The sequence below is a fragment of the Callorhinus ursinus genome, unplaced genomic scaffold (genome assembly GCF_003265705.2).
Source record: "Callorhinus ursinus isolate GAN/ISIS: 27379988/994484 unplaced genomic scaffold, GSC_fseal_2.0 scaffold12, whole genome shotgun sequence".
NCBI lineage: Eukaryota > Metazoa > Chordata > Mammalia > Carnivora > Otariidae > Callorhinus > Callorhinus ursinus.
The window spans coordinates 48,091,568-48,112,126 of NW_027397074.1; the positions used below are offsets into that span (position 1 = coordinate 48,091,568).

Below are 20,559 nucleotides of genomic sequence, written 5' to 3' on the forward strand. Positions count from 1 at the left end.
ATTAGGAGCAATTGTAGTCTTGAAAGACTAATTGATGACTGGGTAGGAGAGTAGGAATCATGACATCACAGTCGAGATAATTAAAAATGCAAAAATGCTGAAAAGAAGGATAAACCGCAGTTAAAGAGAGGTATTTCATAACCAGGAAGAAATGGAACAATGCCAAGTATTGATCATATGTAAGTCAGAGCGAGCATACAAGAGGGAAGCTCAGAAGTCCAGTACGTACAAACTTGGCCCAGGGAATATGTCATGGACAGGGGCCTGTTAGGTGCTCTGATTCAGTGTGGAAAGCTTGGGAAGGTTGGGGGAGAGTTGTAGGCGGAGGTCCAGGGTGAGTACTGCTTTGGTGCAGATTCCTGACACAGGGACAGTGCCCACCCCGTAGGTCTCCCCGCTCTCCCCTCTCTCCTCCTCTCTCTTTCTTTCCCTTGTTAGGACAACTGAACTCGTAATGAAAACCGTTGAATGACAATAATCCAAGGGCTTGCCATCATTAAGAGAATATGGGTTACCTTTTTAGTGGGGGTGGAGGCAATGATTGAAGATGGCTTAAAGACATTTGCTGTATGCTTACTGAAAATGGGAGGATGGGGGTTGAGGGGTTTGATTCTAATAGGATGGTTTTCCAGAGAGCATTCCATGCAGTATCTCTAGTTTTGTCTCCTTGCTCAGTTACTTGTATCAGCAAAAAGTCTTTCATTTCAGTTTGTTTACTAGACCCAAAATGATGTGCTGTCTTCTTCTGTTTATGTCACCCCCCAGATCTATTTAAAAATCATTGGAGATCCCAGACCCCGTGTTAAATTTCCTTTGTATCTTCTTTGGGGCTTGACAAGATCATTAATTTCAATTAATTTGTGCTTTCTTATTCCTAGTTTACGCAGAAAGGTCTACCAGTTCATCTCTGTATTTCTTGCACTTTGGCTCAATTGTGTGATCCTTTCTTTTTCAAATGCCCCCCTTTATCACTGATCCAGGTGTGGTATGGAACAAACCCCCCACCCCACCTCCATTATTGTAATTGTCTTATAACGCCTAGTACTCTTGATATAATTTGTTAATCTTCTGTCCTAACTTGGGGTTTATAATAGAATTTTCCTATGTAAATGAAAGGATCTTGCTGAAGTAATGATTTAGAAGCCAGATTCTTCATTCAGAACTCATTATGTCCCCTCCTTTTTTTCTTTCTCTTTTCTTTTAAGCATGACTTTCTGGTCTGTCTTCATTTTTGTTAAAGTATTAATTATCTGTTACACCAGCTGAAGACATTTTACTGGCTTCTTTGTGACTTATTATAGGTAGCATGGATGACAGAATCCATTAACAGCCTTTTGCCTTCTAATTTGCATTGAAGTATATCAGTGCTATGCCTGTAGGAATTTAATGTAACCTTTAACCATTTTGAGATTTTTGACTTCTGTTGACACAGAACAGTAACTGTGACTTTATGGTACTACAGCTCGTTCTCCCATTCTGAACCACTGTGAGGATTCTTTACATTTTTTGATGACATTGAAAATTATGCCCTAGACTAGGACTCACCATGTTTAACCCCAAATGCTGTCCTCCTACCCAAATCTATCCATCTCTTAATAGATCCTAAATTAAGGCCCAGCTGCTGAGGAGTGTGCTCTATTTTCCAGTATTTTAGCAACGAAGGGTAATTCAATCAATAGAATAAAACCCAGGAGATGTTTAATTTGTTCAAGATGTTTAGCTGGACTTGAATTTTACATACACATGTGATTCTTTTACATACACATGGACAACAACAGAACACACATTGCACATAACTTTATATCATCATCAGGTGGTAGAAATGAAATTGAAAACGAGAAGCAGCAATGAATAAATAGGTATTTCTTGTGCTGAAAGATAATAAATGAGGGGGATCTTTTAACTTGCAGAAACTCTAACAGATTCTGAGTAGTCAGGGTACCTAGATGACACAGTGGTGAGGAGAAAAGGCATCAGCTCCTGTTAATGGGGGGCAGGGTGAGGATTCAAGTGATAAGAGAAAGCAAACTAGTCCTTAGGCTGAAATCTAAATATGTTACCTCACTGAGTTGGCCAAACCCCAGGCTGAAGAAGACCTGGTCGCCTTGAAAAAGATTTTGTCTCTTATTTTGCTGATGATCGGTCAAACCTTAGACATAATTCTCTGTGATCTAAATGTTCAAGTGATTATTTTAGGGAAAAATGTAGCTACAGGAAGATGCATGTATTTTTTCACTCTGATGTTATAGAAAATAGTGGAAGGAGGAAGATGAAAAGAGGGAGATCAGGGAGTGGATAAAACAGATGTAACAAGAAAAAAAGAAAGGGACTCTCTAACATTAATGGGGGGTAGCGTGGACATAGTGAGTCGACTCATGTTGTTTCAAACCTACATATTTCTTAGTACTTTTTGAAACCTGTTCTAATAGATGCATTTCACTATAATGTTTGACCCCATTAAACAGTGATAAATGCTTGAATTCTTCACTTTCTGATAGGAATTCAGAGATTGCTCTTTTGGCGGTTGTATTAATAACCAGTTATCACAGTGGAATAGATTGAATGTGCATTGGTAAGGTAGTGTCAAACTGATCATCACCCCATCCAGTGATTCATTGGTAGACTCTGAGGCACAATAGAAGGACTGGTGAACGCACTGTTTTGCAAACACAGATCTCTCTTCCCAGCTAGGGGAGAAAAATCAATATGAGTTATAATTTATGGCATCCCAGACAAGAGCAGTCTATCTTATATTGCATTCATTTGGTTCAGACCTACAGAGTGGTCAGTAGAGTCAGTATGTGCAGACATCCCTGCATGTCTTTGGATAACAAGATCTTGGACTTTATCTTAAGGTTTGCTTTTCCAATTGACATCAGTTTTATTTGGCTAAATATCTTTGATATGTATTATATCATAAAGTCCTGTCTCTTTACAGACAGAAGGGATATCATTACCAAATTAAATGTGAAATAGTAAAGCAATTGATGAGAGGGCGGGAGATGTTTCTCAACTAAGATATAAAATGAAATGGTTGACAAAATGGGAAAATATCCGGAGGGTTAAATGAACTACAAAAATGTGAAGTCTTTTTTGAAAGACTTTTTATTTTTGCAAAACTAAGCAAAGCCAAAACAGTAACTTTTTTGGACCAGGCACCTTACCCCAGAACTTTCCCAGCTGTTACAAAAGACTAAAGAAAAGAAAAGAAAAGCTGCTGGGCCCTTTGTGCTCCCAGAAAGCATGTAACCCAGGTTTATGACTCAAAGCACCCTACTATCTTTTATTTGCTTCCATTGTTCTTCATTGTGTGCCCTTGAATGAATCAGCTGACTGTGTTGTCTTGATTTTCTTACAGAAATATCTTCTTTTTCTCAAGAGTATATACTTAGCGTATTTGAGGAGACTTTAGTTACCATAACTAATAAGATGTTGATATGTTAGATTGGGTTTGTTCTGAGAAAGTTTTTGTTGAATGTAAGTTTTTGTTGAATGTAAGCTCCTCAAGGGTAAATGCCATTTCTTGTTCATTCTTGGAACTTGAGGACCTGGCACATGGCACAATTCCCTGGGGCCATGGTAGGCCCTCAAGAATTGCTTATTTCGCTGAACCAAATTGTGGTGTTATTTTGCCTTTTCATGACAATATAGAATTACGTGAATTTTTTCCTCAGAATTTCATATTCATTTTAGTATTAGCTTCCTAGATTTTTGTAAACAGCGAATACCAGCATCCTTTTTCTCAGATAAGTGATTTGATATAGGTGACTCAACTAATTGTTTGTATGGTAGAAAATGAGAACCTATGTTTTTAAAAAAAAAATCATGTCCAGACCTTCTAAAGGACACTACTTTTCTATTGATAGTCTCTTTCCCTAATCTGCTAATGTAAATTCCATTTCTTTTCCTTTGCTTTCATACCACTCCTGTTTATTTCTCAGCTGTAGCTCATCTCTAGTTTTCCATGAAAATAGCAAGATTTTTTCCTTTCCTGATATGTATGATGCCAATGCTCAATTATGAATTCCCTCTTTTCCAAGTGGTACTAGACTTCTAAGCATAACGGGCTTTGGAAGATGTAAAGCCAAAAGAGGTAGAAAATAGCAATGAGTATGTGCTTAGGTTGTCATCCTGTACACTATTCTCTAATCAGTTTTCAATGTAATATCTCACATGTAGAATAAGCTGAGATTTTTAGCTGGTATCATTACAAAGTATGTTTTGTTTTGTTTTGTTTTTAGCATCAATTCAGGCAACTTTTTGTTGTCCGGTGGCTAATTATCTCATTGTTGACTTATCCAAGCTTCTTTTCCTTCTGTTTCATCCTCCTTTATTTGATTTTTTTTATTATGTTATGTTAATCACCATACATTACATCATTAGTTTTTTTTATTTTTTATTGTTATGTTAATCACCATACATTACATCGTTAGTTTTTGATGTAGTGTTCCATGATTCATTGTGTATAACACCCAGTGCTCCATGCAGAACGTGCCCTCTTTAATACCCATCACCAAGTTAACCCATCCCCCCACCCCCCTCCCCTCTAGAACCCTCAGTTTGTTTTTCAGAGATTTAATTATCTATTTATTTGACAGAGAGAGAGACACAGCAAGAGAGGGAACACAAGCAGGGGGAGTGGGAGAGAGAGAAGCAGGCTTCTCACCGAGCAGAGAGCCCAATGTGGGGCTCGATCCCAGGACCCTGGGATCATGACTTGAGCCGAAGGCAGACGCTTAACGACTGAGCCACCCAGGTGCCCCCTCCTTTTGTTTGATTTTTAAATGGAAAGTCCCAGTGGACAAGGGAAGAAAGACGAAAGTGATGGTCTTTCATTTATTCCAAAATTGTTACCTATTTGCTTATACAGAAGTTGGTGGAGAAGTTTTAAAAGAGTTGGCCAAAATTAGATGTTTGATTTTGGATTTATTAGCAGCATTTCTTTTTTTAGCATAAAAGATGGCAAGTTGGCTGTGTATTAAATCAGAGAATCATTAGACTATGATGGTGGGGTTTTTGGCTTATATCCGTTGTTACACTCCTAGCCCATAATAGGTGCTCATTAACTGCTATGGAACAATTGTCTGACTAGAGCTAGAAGGGAGCTTAGAGATGCGGAAACCAACACCCAGGAAATTTAAGGGCATTCTCATTAGTAGCAGAAGCAGGACTGGTCCCAGGTCTCCTTAGCTTCCGTCCACTGTGCCTTCCACCACACCACATTGCCAGAGGCAATGGCAGAGCTAGCTGTGTGGAGCCCCACAGCCAAGCTGGAGACTGCGCCCAGGGACAGGAAATCGGAGGCAGCTGGGGTGAGATGGGTGTCTTGCCAAATTTGCAAATGTTGGTTGTCAGCAAACCAGAGCTACAGAACTGTTTTCGAAAATTTCCAGTTAAAGTGGAATTTCAAAACCATGAACTGCCACCAGGTCAGTGAAGTTGATTTTATGGTAAGCCAGGGCTCTGCACAGCTGGTAGAGCAGATGGGTAATGGTGGCTCAGGCTGAGGACTTCCGTCAGGCTGGATTGCTTCTGACCACAAGTGCCTAAAATCATCCACTCCCAGAGATTGTTCTCCTCATCATTTCTCAGGATAAAAACTCATTTTTTCTCTAAGGACTTCTGACTCACAAAATAACTTCTAGAGAGACGTTGATCCATTTCATATCTCTGTAGGCTCTGACTGAGAATTCGTGAAGTAAGCAAGAGGGTGTAGGAGTCATTGCTCAATGATAAATAATGACTTACACAGACAAATCATATTTTTATTCCTTCAGAGACAATAAGCATATCTAAAATGCAGTAAAGTTGTCCAGGTGAGTTTATTAAGTTTTGAGAGAAAAGAAATAGATGAAGAGCAGATGAGAATCTTGGATGAAGGCCTAGACCTTGATCATGGAGAATTTTATTTATCTTTTGATATTTAGAGTGGATAATAGCAAAGCAAAATTCGTAAGGAGGATCATTTTCCAGAAAAAAATGTAGCACTGATTTCTTATGTAATACTTGAGAAAATATCTCCCAGAGAGGAGTCTAGTAAATGGGCCAAATGTAATAAATAAGCTTGAAGCTGGGTGACCTCTCAGATCTAATAAGATGAGGGCATGATGTTAAATAACCTGGGGGTTGGCTAGTATTTATGGACATACTGTCCCTAGCAGATCTGGCATTAGTTAACAACTTGAGAGGTTCTTTAGCAAAGAGGTAATTGAAGGATGCATTGACAAGCAGATTTTATAGTTGACCTGTTTGGGCCAAATGGCTTCTAAATGTCCTGTGACTCCTTAGGTCTAACGTGCAGCAACATTAGCCCCATCCCTTTAACCACTCTTACTTTTCTTTTCTGGTGAACATAGAAACTTTATTGTTTATGGAACTCACCACATGATAAACATAATCAGTAGGACCATAACCACATAAGAAATTGCTTTTCTAGTTGGTCCAAAATGCAGTGAAATGATTCATCCTAGATCTCTTCTTTATGATGACTTGATTGGGTATTGATCTAGTTCCTGGTTCCACAGGGTTTTGGACTCTCCATAACCCCAGGCTCTAATTTGGCTATGTGGACCCTAGATGGCCCTGCTAATCTCCAGCTCTGGCATGGACCCTTCTTTGCACTTGGGAAGACTTTCATGACATTGGGACCATCCTTATCAGTCTTGAAAGATGGTATCCTCCTTCTACCAGGTGTATAATGAGAAATTAATGAAGATAAATCTCCCAAGTACAGGGACCTTTTAAGAAGAATAGTGTTTTGCAAATAATGTTCCCCCTCCAAAAAATGTTTCCTGCAGACTAATGTATTTTAAATAATTATATTCAAATTAATTTACAATATAAGCTTTACAGCCTTCTCTATGCAACATTTAAAAATATTAATTTTCCAAATAGCAGCTTCTGAAATATTTGTATTTGTGTGGTAAATTACAGTTTCTATAATATTTTCTCACATGTGACTTTGATTCTGACTAGAATATCTGCTCCTCCTGTTTCTACAAACACAAACTTCTGTACTATGATTCCTTGTCTTATAATTCTGTATGTATTTATTTATCATTTTCTCCACCAGAGGGAAAGCTACTTGAAGGCAGGGGATTATGTCTTGTTTTTGTATCTCTATAACCTAGCTAGCACAATGCCATTTGTGTTATATATTGTGTAGATAGGTGCTGGGCTATATTATATTTGGTGGAAAATGAGGTTCTTCACACTTTTAAGATTTTAAATATTCATTTGGATTTGGTGCTGCACAAATTCGAATTGATTAAAATCTAAGTTGTGGTCTCTTTAGTTGCTGTTGATTTCTTGGAGAAGATGATTGCAAGTAGAATGAGTTTGTGCTGTGTGCTCCCTGTGGTAAACCTTTGATTATATTTCTGCAAATGTGGCCTGTTAGTTTAAATTGCTCTGGTTGCAGTGGAAAAGGAAATAGTTATTCTTCACTATTGTTGGGGGAAAAATTTAATTTGCTTCAAACCAGAATTGTTTTACTTTAGAATTTGTATGGATTATCGTTCCAAACATACATACAGTAAAACATAGACTTAAGGTAATTAAAAACGCCTGTGGTTATTTGGGTTTGGCCATTTTTTAAAAAAAATTTTTTTTTGGCTTCTTATCCAGTCTTTTTGCCTCTCAATTTATTTTTTTTTTCTTATTCCTCATGTAATACAGCCTCACTGTGGAAAAAAAAAATTAGCATATAGAAATCAGATTCTTTCTGCCACTTCCCCTGTCTTTGGAATATTGTTCTTGCCTTTAGCCTGGCTTTCCCCTTGGCTGCAAAATGGCTGCTGCAGTTCTAGCTACCACATCCAGACAATATAATACCCAGAGGTGAAAAGAAGACATCCTTGCTGTTTCTCCTCCTTAGAAGTAAACAATGCTTTCTCTGACGTCCCACCCTCATGTCTGCCAACATTCCTCTCCCATCCTGTTGCTCCTCATAATCTCATGCCTTCCTGAACAGTGCTTCCTAAACCAATAACCGGCAAGAATGATGAAATTACCGTGATTGGCTTCAGGGGTTGGCAGACTGTTTTGAGAACGGTTAGATAGTAAATATGTTAGGTTTTGCAGTCCGTTTGTTCTCTGTCGCAACTGTTCAGCTCTTCTATTGTAACAGCAATCGACAACAAGTAAATAAATGGGTACTGACTGTGTTTCAATAAAACTTTACAGAAACAGGTGGCAGGCCCGTGGGCCATAGATGGCCAACTCCTGGAGCTGTTAGAGCAGTGACCCTGAAACATTAGCATACATCAGAATCATCCGGGAGCTTTTAAAATATAAGGTCGCCCCATCCAGAGTTTCTGATTCAGCAGAGTTGGGGTAGAATGAGGGAATTTGCATTTCTAACAAGTTCCCAGTTGATACTGGGTTTAAGATCAGGCTGATGCTGGTTCAAAAACCTCACTTTCAGAACCAATGGCTTAGACCAGGGTTTTGGTACCTCTTTATCGTGTGTGTGGGAGTTATCTTGTGCATGATAGGATGTTTAGCAGCATCCCTGGCCTCTACTCACCAGGTGCCAGCGGGCACCCTGCCCCTTTAGTATGAAGACCAGAAATGTCTGAAACATTGCCACGTGTTCTCTAGGGGGCAAAATCTCTTGGTTCTCCATCCCCCTTAGACTTAGACTACTCAGATCTACCCCCTGGATCTGGGAATAGGTTCACATTTGGGGCAGAGTGTCACCATTCTGTGAGGAAAGAAGCGAGAGAAATGATGGCTGGATAGGCGGCTAGGAGTGTGTACCGCTGATGACATCATAGCTCCTTGGAAAAAAGACCTCACTGGCCAAAATATTTCAGAAAATGGAGCAAGAATACCCACCTTCTAAGGTTTTCTTGAGCATAGAATCTAATTGCATAATTGAAGGAACTTCATGGAGAGCCTGGCAATGAATACAGAGAGGTGGAGAAATATTTAATGAGCAAAACATCCCATTAGATAAAGCCTTAGTTAAAGGTGACATCTGCATTTGGTTCTTATAGGATGTTTTTCATGCAAAGTCTGTGAAAGAGTTAATGTTATGTTCATAAAATTTTGTTGGCCTTTAAAAAGGAACATTAACATAATTTGTTTTCTATTTTAGATAGTTAAAATGTGAAAAATCTGGCTTTGGTAAATGTATGGGCCTTTTGTTTAGGAAATCTTTACTCTTGGATACTATTTGGACCAGAACTTTGGCTATTTATATAGGTAACAAAGCCACGGTGGAAACCCGCGTGGTTACTGAGCCATTCCTTAGCCTTCTCCAACTCTGCTCTGTGTCAGAGGGTTGCAGGCTGCATCTCTCAGGAACCATGTCAATTGGGAGGCACTGGTAGGAGACCTGAAGGCGGCAGGAATTTTGATGTTAATGTTCCTCCCTGTCTTCATCTGCTTTGGGCAGCATCTCATTTGGGGCTGCATTTTCTCCAGGGCTCCAGCTCCCTCTGAACAAGTCTGCCAGTGTTCTGTCTGGTGATTCCAGGTCCCTGGGCTCTGATACCTCTGTCTTTTCCCATTATCCCCCCAGCGTGTGAGGTGGTAGTAGCTTCCTGCTGTAGCTAATTGCTAGGTACGTCAGTCATCACCCACCCTCTGCCTGGCTTCTCAGCCCTCCATACCCATTAAACCCTACTTTAAGATACCTGAATTAAAAATATTCAACGTGGTTTCTGTGTTCTTGATTAAACTCGTACTGATACAAAGCCCAGCCCTAACTGTCTTGTCATATACCTAAAATTTTTTTTATCCCATCAGGAGATTTTGTTGTTCTTAAAAAAAAAAAAAAAAGAAAGTACAAATAATGCATCTGTTGAAATTGTCAGTGGTAACGTATATACTAAGGTGTAGTCTTGATAGCTGTTAGCTTCAGATTCTTATAAATAGAAAAGGAAGTTAAAAAGTTGGTAAATTATTTCACAGGGGGACCCGTTATTATAGCCTAGAGACAAAGAACACTGGTTTTGAAGTTGAACTACCCAGGTTTAAGTGGGCCGTTCTATTTACTAGCATTTTGGCTTTAAGCAAACGATCTAGTTTCTCAGTATCAGTTTTCTTGTCCATAAGTTGGTGAAAATAATGGTACATTTTTGGTCTCAAAGGGACTGTTGAGAGAAGTAAGTGAATATTATATCCAAAATGCTTATAATAGGCACCCAATAAATATTAACCATCATCATCACTATTTTTTTTAATACTTACCCTAGCCATAACTGATTGAGTCAGACTTTCACTATGGAGAGGAACTACAGGCCCTAAAAATAAGTTTCTACATGGAATAAGGATGAAAATGCATCCCAAAGGGAAAGCCCATTTGAATATATGCTTTCTGAAGTACTTTTTTCCTCCTAATTTGTTTACCATGAGTGCAACTGCTTTAAAGTATATATAAATTAACACACATACGCATACCTTAATATCTTATAATAGAGGTTATCACTTTAAAAAAAGCTTTTGTGGATATCAGGATTTCAATCTTAAGAAGAGTAAGAAAAATTCTCTCGATTCCATGGGTTTAATTGGCCTATGGCAGGTACTGGCTCAGCATGCCTTATCATACAGTGTCCGGAAACACTGTGAATAAAAAAGTATAGCATTAGGTTGTTCCCCACGGATATATTCTTGGCTATGGGCATTTTAATCAAGGGATGTAAGCAGTGGGCTTCTAGAAGAGCATTAGCTAATTCATCAAAGTTACGTGGTAACCACGAATTATGCAGACACGGACCTAACAGTGGAATAGATGTAAGGAATGGGAGGGAGAATCAGTTGAAACTTTTATAGGATGTGTTACATTGTGTTTCATTTTTATTTGTTTTTTGGAAGAAGAGAGCAGTCTTCTGAGAGATATGGAGAAAAAAAAGTCAGGAAATACTAATCCTGACATGTTAATTGTTAAAATAGTTGTTAAAAAACAAAAGGTCTTCTATTTAACATTTCAACTTTTCTGTGGGTGGCAGTGCTATTCATTCGTTAGTCCTAAATTTCTTAGATCCAAGAAGTTGGAAACATTTGATGTGAGATGTGGAAATTTGTTTTATTTGTCACTTATGTCGTGCTAAGTTCCTAAAAATAGTTTGGGTTGCCTGTTAGATTTGTCAAGTAACTTGCCCTAAAGTAAAATTGAAGTAATAACAAAGGGAGAAAAGCAACATTTACTTCATTCATTTAAGATTGCACATATTATTTATGAATTTTAACATTAATTGCTATTGTGTAGATTTGAAGACAGATTTTTATTGGGATTCATTTTAGAGCTGAAAATTATCCTATAAGTGTTGGAGCTGGATACTGATATGGTATGACATAGAGGGTGATGTAGGACCCAACCTGCCTTAAAAGACCTTATTATTCCAGCTTTGGACGCTTACAGTTTTTATCATTCAAGTTATTTGTTTCATTTCAACACTTGTCTTGAAAAGTCCTTGTAACATGGCAACCTGGGGAATGTGTACCAGAAAAACCCCTGTGAGCGCATTTGCCCACAATTCAAGTGGACTGGCCTGGTGTCCTCAACCAGTTAGTTAGCTGTGTCATCTGTCAACAGTTGAAGATTGGTAACTCTGATACATCGGGGTGAGTTGGGTCAGTGAGATCTGGTAGGATGGATTGGTGGAGGATGGAATCTCAAAGAGAGCTTTGTGAGGGTTAGGGTGTTTTAAGTGAAGGAAATCATATGTCTCTTGCTTCGAGGCAGCAGGTAGGTTTTCTTGACTGCTAGAAATTCCAGATCTGTGAAATAATAATGGATGTGGGCCATTAAGTATGATGGAGGTGGTGAAAGGGGAATATTAAAATTATACTTGTGAACCTTTTTTGAGGTCAGAGACTCCAATGGGACTCTGAAAGCTTTGGGCTCTTTCCTCTAGAAAAATACATAAAATCACCCAAAATGTTACTTTTAGTTTCAGGGGACTTTCTTTTTTTTCTTTTTAAAGATTTTATTTATTTGACAGAGAGAGAGATAGCAAGAGCAGGGACACAAGCAGGGGGAGTGGGAGAGGGAGAAGCAGGCTTCCCGCGGAGCAGGGAGCCCGATGCGGGGCTCGATCCCAGGACTCTGGGACCATGACCTGAGCCGAAGGCAGATGCTTAACAATTGAGCCACCCAGGCACCCCTCAGGGGACTTTCTGACCCCTGAAGTCTATTCTTGGGCTTAGGTTATACCTTTAGGTTAAAGGAAAATTTAGGGTTTTTAGAAACATGTCAGGTTTTATAATTTTATTATTCATTTGCGAAGCAATTGGGAGTCACTGTAGTTTTCTGACTGTGGGATTGGTATGGTCATACTAATTCTTACATTTCTTATAGAATACTTACAGAATTCTATCATGTAGAATATAGTAGCTGATTCAAGGTGCAATAAACTTAGAATTATTTAACTGAAAAAAGAGTAAGAATTTCAAATATTTAGTAAGGGAAACAAAAAATACATTAAATATAGTTTTATTTCAGAATAAGAGGTGTTCTTATTGGAAGGTTTGACTTAGTCAAAACAATCAAGAAGGTTTGTTAGCAATTTATTTGTAATTTTTTTTTTTACTTGAGAGATTATTCCAGGTTTTTTGTTTGTTTTATTTCTTTCATTCTACATAAATCAGAACATGATTCATTAGAGCCAGATATTTTGCTTTATATGACTGTAGACATCCAATCAGTCATACTTCGTTTAGACAATCTTGACATGTCTGCAAAATAGTCAATATAGATTATTCTTAAAAATCAGCAACAGAAGCAAAGTTATTAATGTTTTTTGGAGCTATTTAAACAGGATGTTTTTGTTTCCATCAAACATAATTTATTCCTTTTTTTTTGATGTCTGATCTTGTTTATTTGTCACTCTTAGAAAATTTCATTTTTGACTGGACTCAGAGGTAGAAGCTCTCAGAGAGGACAGCCTCCGTCTTTTGGCAATCTGTTCCTGACATTTTTCTTTGGCCTCCTTCATTCTCTTGGCCAAAAGTTTAGCATATTCTGCAGCCTCTTCCTTATTTTTCTTAGTGCGCTGTTTCTTCAAGGCAATACACCAACGTTTGTGCTGGAGGACACGTGGAGTAACAAGATGCTGAATCTTAGGCGCTTTGGTTCTAGGTTTCTTCCCTTCTTTGTTTGGGGGCTTTCTCACAACATACTGGCGGACATCAGCTTCTTTAGAGAGACTGGAAAGTTTGCGGATTCTGCTGGCTCTTTTGGGCCCCAAACGATGAGGCACAGTAGTATCAGTGAGTCCAGGAATATCCTTCTCCCCCTTTTTTACAATGACCAAGTTGAGAACACTGAGATTGGCATCCACAATGCAACCCTGAACAGATTTGCGCTTTCTCTCTCCAGTCCTCCTTGGTCTATAGCAGGAATGCCCCTTAACTCAGCAGCAGGTGGACACGGCCATGGGTCAAGACACCCTGCTTCATGGGGAAGCCCTGTTTGTCACTGCCACCACTGATTAGGACCACATAACCCTTCCATTCTTCACCCAGAGCATCAGCAGCAGCTTCTGTGGCCAAACGCTTCTCATAAAAGGTACGAAGTTTGCTTTCATCATCCACTTCAATGAGTTTCTGGCAGCCAGTAGCTGGGAAAGAGATGTTCAGCTTCATCCTGAAGCAGCCTGCCGCCTCTGAGGTGTCACGAAAAAGAGAAACATAATTTATTCTTGATTGATGATGTTATTTTACTGTCCATTTACTAGTAAGTTATATTCCTAAAATCAGTATTATCAAGCAAACCAATGAGCGCAGGTTCAGGGTATGGCTGTACAATATAGCAAAGCAGTTCTGTTGTTTTGAAGGGTTTCCAACCCTTGGGTGCCAAGCTCACTGACTTCCAGCCCAACACAGCCGAAGGGAAGAGGAGTCACAGCATTGTTTTCATGTACTAGTGCTCATGAGTGTACTAGAGAGGTAAGTCTCGGTAGAGAGTCACCTAAACTCTAAACTCTAGAAACAGATTAGGAATATGAGGAAGCTGCAAATGATAAAAATTACTCCAAATTATTAGAAACAGGCAGTTTCTAGTCATAGACCAATCCTTATTTCTCAGTGTTAGCAGTGACAGTAACAATACACTATTGCTTATTGCAAGGCTCTGTACTAATTTCTAAGAACACAAAAGAAGGATAAAACAAGTTCTTCATTTGTAAGGAAACTAATTGTTTAAATAGAGAAGAAGAACATATACCCCAAAGGTAAATCATGGTATAAGAGAGCATAGACGAAGTTTCAAAATGAACAGTATACGTAATAAATAAATAAATGACAGAGGAATTCTGACCTAGGAGGAGACACTACAGACCAGGATGTCTTTTCAAGCTTCACAGAGGAAGTTCTCCTATTGGCTGCCCCGTAGGTCTCTGCCATGAACCTTTACCTAATGTTTATCACATTTTCGTGTTATTACTTGTATAGTTGTCTTCCTCGATCATTAGTGGCTAAATTGCTTAGGGTCAGGGTTGGTGTGTGTATTGTTGAACTCTGAATCGTTAGCACTGGGGCATAATACAGCATAAATATATGTTGAATGAATGAGTCATGAGTGCATAAATGAAGGCAAAGCTTATGTTTAATTTTGAGGGAAGGACACACATTTAAGAGGAGATTAAGAAGGATTTATAGGCAGAAGGAAGAGTACAAGTTAATGTATGTTAGTGGAGATACTCGAGGTGTCTGGGAAATGATGAGTGGACCAAATTATTTTTGATAAAAAGGCTGATATAGGAGAGTTAGTATAAACTGAGATTAGGTAAGATAAACACTGGCAAGATTGGGGAGACTTTGAGTATTGTTACTAAATTATTCCATAGCATGGGCAAGACCTATAACTTCCACACATGTATTTCTTTTCTATAAAATGAGGAATAGATCAGTTAGGAAATACAAGTATAGAAAACTATATTTAAAATTAAATTATGTGGTCTGATATTTATTGTATTTATTATTGATTTATTATATAATGTTGCATAAAATAAGCAAAGCACCTAAAATATCACGTTCATGTAAACTTGTATACATATTTGTATATGTGGAGCTAGTTTCAGAATTGTCTGAGAAGGTATTTCCTAAAATATTAATAATCACTCTCTCTGGCGCAGTCTGAGTGATCTTTTCTCCTCTCTTTCAGTTTACCTGAACTCTGCGTCAGTGAACTAGAGGTGATTTGAGGAGGATAGTGGTGGTTGGAGTGGAGAGGAAGAAATACATACAGGGAGATATTTTGAAGGCAGAACTGAAAGTTCTTGGTGACTTACTTAATACTTAAGTGGATAAAGGAGGACTTGTGAGTTAAATATGATGCTAGGTTTTGAGGCAGTTATTGTTAGTAGTAAACTTGGGAGGGATGTGCACCCTGCAAACAGGGACACTTTTTATTGGAACATTGGCTTATTAATGTCAATATCTGGAACTATTATATAATATATGAAGCAGCAGCTAGAGTAGAAGTTAGTAGTGAATTATATCAGGTAAAGCAGAGATTAGAGTGTAAGCATGGGGCTGGTGGCTAAAATTGTGATTTTTCTATCTCAGAATTTAACATTCTTGAAAAAAAACCAAGTGTCTTCTCATTTCTCATATATTCTTGAAGAAAATGGACAAGTATGGTTTTTTCTCATTTTAGAGAGTGAGAAAGTAAGAGTTAGGGAAATAGAGGAACCTCTGGTTATATGCAGGTGCTTACTGAGTGGGCGAGAAAGGGTCTCCCTTTTGGTTGACTACCATGTTGCCTTGAATGGGGGGGAAAACGTACATCACTGATACTTATGTATCCCATTGTGATTGGTCTTTTGGTTGTAACTCTCTTTTCTTTTTTAATCCAGATTTGAAAAAGGGATCTGTTACCAAAAGCTGTGGTGGCCTATTTTTTAAGTTTAACTAATAACGTAGATGAGATGCCATGAAGGATGGCTCAAAATAGAAAATGCGTTGTATAATTGAGACAGAAAGGGATATCCTGGAAATAACGTTATGTTTAGTAGTAAGTTTTAGAGCTTCTAATTATACTGGCCTTTTCCCTCTCCTAATTACTAATTTTAGAATATGTTTCTTTCAATTTAAGAGTTAGCCAGCCTTAAATTTGTCTGCTGAAACTATGTTAGAAACCACACTATTTCCAGTTCAGTTGAAATTATATGGTATTAAACCTGTATCTTTCCAGGTTCTATAGACTTTGGCAGAAATGTTGGGATTTAAAGCATTAGTGCTTCAGTGGCTTTTAGAGGATAAGACCCTTTTGTTGTTTGGGGCATACACACTTTACCGTTTCTGTTTCTGGGCTCTTCTGGAATGGAAATGGGATTTATTCATTTCCTTTAGATTAGAGTATGTTATTTATCTCCATTCTAAAGGTGGATTAGTAAACCAGATTCTGGATAGAAATCAAGAGAAGGGGCAGTTTTACGTTTTAATCTCATAGCTCGAGTAAGTCATGAATTCTAAATGAAGAATAAACACCTTTATTTTCTCTAGGAAATAGCTTAAACACAGACTGAAATATTTGATAATTGGTAGCCTATCTTAAAATAATCTGGTCCTTGGCCTTGAGCAGGAAATCTTTATACTCCATAAAGAGAAGTAGTTACTTTCAATATTGACCTGGCCCGAGATGGAAAGACGGGGCACTCTTTTTGGCCCCTGTAATCACCAAGCTCAAATCTTTGATTTGATTTGTTATGTCCTCACATAATTGATTTTCCAGAAGTTTCTATCCTATAACTTTTGCTTTTTTTTTTTCACATGGGTCTCGTCATTGATTTACGAAAACATGATGTCATTAGCCCATGAAAACAGAGTCTTACCTCTGTGCCTTCACTGGCGCACATACCTTGCTTGGAATCACCTACAGACTTCTTCAACACAACAAATTTAGGTTCTCCAAACTCCAGGGAGTCTCTCCTAACAACTCCAGCCTTCGTTTATTAAGCTCATCAAGATCATTTACAGGAAATACTTTGAAGTTTACTGCTGAATTTAGTACCGTGTGATATTTTCCTTGGTTTAATAGATGCTAGTTTGATCTCCACTTGAACTTTTACACAATGTTACCTTTAGGCTTTCAAATACAAGAATCTCCTTTTTGAGGGAAGGTACCAGGCGCATAGTAAATGATCAGCAGGTACTTGGCATTAGTATTAAGGTGATATGGAGAAAATGTTCTGAAATGAGACTTATTGGATTGAGACCTAAACATTACTGATGTTACTTGAACTGAATTGAGACTGTTTTTATTGTGCTCAGCCTTGGATGAACCACTTAAATCAAATTTAGCAAGAAGTTGCACTTGTTAATTAGTCAAGGCAGCCCAGTAGTACCCAAGACAGTCTAAAAAAAAAAAAAAAGGTAAATTAAATCAAAGTAGATTTCTCAGTAAGTCTCAAGCAGTCTGGATGAAAATATATATAAAATATTCCTACATTGCTAGGCATGAGCCACAGATTTGATTTCTCTCTAGTCAGTACAAAATTGGAATCACATCCTTTTAAAAGATTCTTAATGTTTTAAAGAAACAGAGGACACCTCTTTTTCTTGTTTTAGTTTTTTGTGTGCTTGTTTATCTGTTGTTGTTTGGTTTTTCAGTATCGGATTGACCTCCCTAATACTGAGAGGAATTTTTCTTCTGGGTCTGTATAAGGTGGACGTGGTGGGATGTAGTGAATAATCAGCCTTGATGAGAGTGGGAAGATATGGTCAAATTAGTTGATACATTCAAATCCAAAATTAAGTAGTTGATTAGGTGTGAACTGTAAGAAGGCCAGTGGCTCACTTTCCCCAACTTGTTCATTTTTGCCAGTTCTTTGGTGCAGTAGAGATAGCCACTGGAAAAAAGATGAATTCATTCACTGATTGAATCCAGTGCCTTATGACTCATGAGTAGTTGGGTGTAATTCTTATGACCACACAATGGTGGGTTGAAGCCTAATTTCCTAACTTTGGAAATTAATCTTTTCTTTTTTTATGCTCTTTCAGGGGTTGGGGGAATGTGTAGGGGAACACCAAAGTGGTCTCTGTCCTCTCCAAAATTCAGGGATGTAATTTTTAGCTCAAGACTCCCTGCCAAAGTTGAATCTGGGGCAGTTTTCACTCAGTCTGAATCTTCTAGGCTAACTTGTTTTTCAGCTTACAATCAGCGGCAGTCTTGGAGCAGTTCCCCTTACAAACAGGAGCCAATTCGTATTATTCAGATGGGCTGTACATGATCTCCTCATGGATGTATGGGTCAGGGGCAGCCCCGCAGAGAACCCCTGGAAGTGAGGGAGCCAGCAGGCCAAGTATCTCCTCTGGGGCTGTATCAGTGTGCTCTGAGAAAAAGCTGTAAAGAAACAAAATTTCTTTAAATCAGATTCTGGTTTTAGTGCGTTCAGAGAGTTGCTGAACATGAAAGTGAGTCTGTTAACTATTATTCTTTAAAGTGAATAGATTTCTCCAATACTTTTTTATATATTCAGGGATCCTTGACTAACTTTTAAACGTGTCGATTTTTAAGGCATAGGTTTGTTCAGAATTGTGAGGTTGGGGGACAAAGCTGAGATCCTACTCTTTTCCCTCACCCAACATAGAAGCCAACTTGTTATTGTTGTTGTTTTTATAGATGCTGAAAAAAATCTCAGTAACTTCTGTCTTTCTGCAGAAGTTGCCTGTTCAGAGGTGGCCCTGGTAACTGTTGAGATGAAGCGTGGGATCCTCGGGAAGCCTTTTTCTTTCTCCTAATCTCTTTAGCTGCTTGAGACCAGAGCTGATATTCACTGGTGCTCTTACCAGCCAAGAAAACATGCTTCATTGTCTTAGCTAGTAATATCTTTTATTGAGACCAAGTTGAATTTATGACTTGTTCAGTGATGTCTTACCCTTTCTCCTCATCATGTGCATGTCCAAAGTCAACGACATGTTTTATTTTAGAAATTGAAATTCAATACCAGCGTTACAGAAAGCAAAAGTTCTTTCTATCCATTTTTTTGATATTGGAAATCCTTTGAACCCAACTATTGAATGTCCCCTCTACTCCTGTATAATCTGACAAATCTTTACTCTTAAAAAATATTCTTTGTTTAAGGACATATGCCAAAGATTCATTGTAATCCATTGGTATCCTCATTTCTTAAACAGAAATTTGTTCCAGATGCTATTTTTTTTCCAGACAAGATACTGATATTATATTCTTTCCTTCTAAGTTAGTGGAATAGTAGGTCTCCATTTGGAATATATTAATTAAGAATATTTGGAGAAACAGCAAAACTGGGAATCAAACTGTTAAGTCGAAGGCCTTGAGTTTCTAACATACCAAGCAATCTTTTTTTTTTTTTAAGGTTGTATTTATTCATTCGACAGAGAGAGAGAGAGAAAGAAAGAACGAACGAGAGCACAAGCAGGGGGAGCGGCAGACAGAGGGAGAGGGAGAAGCAGGCTCCTCGCTGAGCAGGCCCAGCAGGGGGCTCGATCCCAGGACCTCAGAATCATGACCTGAGCCGAAGGCAGATTTTTGCTGCTGAAGAAGTTGTCTGGGCCATTTCTTTTCCCCTTTCATCCATGACCATACTTCGGTCCCCGGTTTCCCAGTAGCTCTGGCCAGAGTGGCCAGTTGATATGTCTGGGTCCTTGTCCTTTATAAATTGTCTTTTTCTCAATCGTTAGGGAACAGAAACCTTATGCCCAAACTGAGAAAGAGTTAGGTAGAGGCTCAGGGCTCTCCTTTCCCTTGCCGTCACCCCGCCCCCGTCCCTTTTAACATAACATCTCAACTTGATGTCCCAGTATCACAACTTAGTGATCACAGGGAAAATAATCATCAGTGTCAGAGATGTGGTAGACTATAAGCTATACATGAAATCACCCATACAAATTAGAATACTGTGATAGCGAAGAAAATTACTAAGTTTCTGAGAAAAGAGAAAGTCAAAATAAACCCAGATCATGATCCCATTTTATGGAGATACTTACCACTACCAACTTCAAAATCTCTTTCTTCCACCTGACCACACCTATGCCCTCATATCAGTTTCTTTTTATGCAACATTTATGTTTTCCCTTTCTTCTGCCAGAATGGGTTTCTGACATCCTGGAACTCTTGCGGTGAGCAGTTCCCTAATAACGTGTATAATCTTTCCTAATACTATTTTTTAATCATCAAACCATAATTTCTCTAAGGACTGTTAAACCCTACTTTTCTAAGGTGTTCTTAGGAGAATTAAAATGATGGCTGCAGGGTAAAACTCTAGAGAGCTGAAACAAAGAACTGCTTCCTGAGGGTTCACAAGCTAAACTGTAATCTTTCCCATCTCTCATGCAGGCCACAAGTGCCAACATGGCAGTCTATCCCCAGATTTTAAATTTCTCCTCTGGATAATTGTTGTGATACCTGTTATTTTATCCAAGTTGAGCTCGTTATCACATCTTTGGATATTAATACCAAGAGTTTAAACAAAAAGTGGCTGTGTGAATCAGTTCCTGGTGTGATGATAATCTTTTTCTTTTGTTATTCCCTGAAAATGGATTCAGATTTCTGGTAAATGGACTCTATTAGAGGATTCTCATTTAGCTGTGGCACCTGTTTGATTTAAGTAAACTAAAAAGAACTAG

The 20,559-nt window shown here is 38.4% G+C and overlaps 1 protein-coding gene and 1 pseudogene across 4 annotated transcripts in view; one reads left to right on the plus strand and one right to left on the minus strand.

The window, feature by feature from the left end:
- The window catches only part of BBS9 (Bardet-Biedl syndrome 9), a 474,925-nt gene that overhangs the window by 332,225 nt on the left and 122,141 nt on the right, over positions 1–20,559 (plus strand). The window lies entirely within an intron of this gene.
- On the minus strand, positions 12,849–13,612 carry LOC112825054 (small ribosomal subunit protein eS6-like; annotated as a pseudogene).